The sequence below is a fragment of the Apteryx rowi genome, unplaced genomic scaffold (genome assembly GCF_003343035.1).
Source record: "Apteryx rowi isolate R43461 unplaced genomic scaffold, aptRow1 scaffold_26, whole genome shotgun sequence".
NCBI lineage: Eukaryota > Metazoa > Chordata > Aves > Apterygiformes > Apterygidae > Apteryx > Apteryx rowi.
Genome location: NW_020448974.1, coordinates 4,370,499 through 4,372,061, shown reverse-complemented (window position 1 = coordinate 4,372,061; position 1,563 = coordinate 4,370,499).

Sequence of the window (1,563 nt, the reverse complement as noted above, 5' to 3'; positions counted from 1 at the left end):
CTCCTTTCATCCATCATTTTGGCTTGTAGAAGCCTGAGGCAAGGATCTCTGTCAATAAGCCAGTACGTATTTAAGTYACACTTTTCGTAAACCGTTTGCTTTTCCAATCTGTCTTGTGCCTTGACCCAAGAGCCAGCTCTTCCAAGTAATCCTCTCTCTTCACCTAGTAGCTTGTAATCCTCCTCCCCACTTTTGCAATTCTTTTCTCCAGAGAAAACAGAACATATTCAAAAGAAGGCAACCTAAGAGGAATAAAAGTGACATTGCCAATCTAACTGCAATCCTATGCATACCCGATCAGAGGAAGTTTTGCTCAAGTTTGAGAGACTTCTCAAAGTGAAAATACAGTAATGACTCCTATTTAATCCTGAGACAGAACGAGATGGTTAGAGAAAAGGACTGGATACTTCAGACCAATCTATATTTAAACACACAGGGAGATCTAGATTACAAGTTGATTATGATTAATATAAAACTGTCTTCCAGCACAGGATCAGTCATCTTTCCATCTATCAGTATCTACATTACGTTTAGTCCTGATTACTGTGCAGTCCTCCTTGCCCAGCCAATCTTATTTTATCAGTGTTTATGGAGAAAATACAAGTAGACTCCCTGGTTAGATGGATCTCTAGAGAAAATATTAACTTCTGCTTTCTACATGGGAAGAAAAACTGCGCTGTTATTTCCAGAGGACATTTCAGAGCAGAATTCCCAATTACCATCACAAACTATGCAAATGCAATATAAAGTAAGAGAATGGGAACTGCAGTAAAATAATGGCGCAAATCCATGGACTATGCTAGGAGATTTTTTAGTAAAAACAAGAAGGGCCTCCCTTTTTAAAAAAATATTCTGAATAACACCAGTGGAAAAAAAAAATCCATAGTTCAGTTTAAAAAAATGGTATGAGTAAGTAGATTTAGAAATAAGAGAATAATCAGATCTAATCCATGCCAAGAGTTACAAAAACATCTAAACAACACCTGGAGTCTTCCCCCTAGCTGAAAGATCAAGACTTGAGTCAGACTGCTGAAGCCCAAGCGCCTAAAAAGCAGTTTAACTCTCRGAGAGGCTCTCGGCGCACACGCTGGGCGGGCAGCGGAGAAGCGCAGGAGCAGCCCGCACTGCATCTGGGTTGGCAGCCGAAACCCAGGGGCAGCCACAAGCCGGTATGTCAGGAAAGGCAGGAACTTGGTAGTTTTTGGTCGTAAGGCTTAACACGCTGATGGGTAGTACTTCCAATTTTTTTCTTTTTTTTTCGCCTAGGTAATCACAGACTGGGACGCAGTCACGGCCGTTTATTTTACTGGTGTACCAGCCAAAACCCACTGGGCTGCCGCGGCACGGCCAGTTCGCAGAAGGTTAGGCAGGCGCCACCGCCGCGGCGCTGCAGGAGCCGGGGCGCGGTCCGCGCTACCACGGTTTGGTTGCGCCCTCCCGCACGAGCCGTTACCCGGCGCCTCGCTGGGGGCGACGAACGACCCCCCTCCCCCACCCGCTTGCCGGGGGCCGCCGGGGCCCCGCCCCGCCCCCGCCATTGGCCCAAAGTAGGTCAGCGCGCGC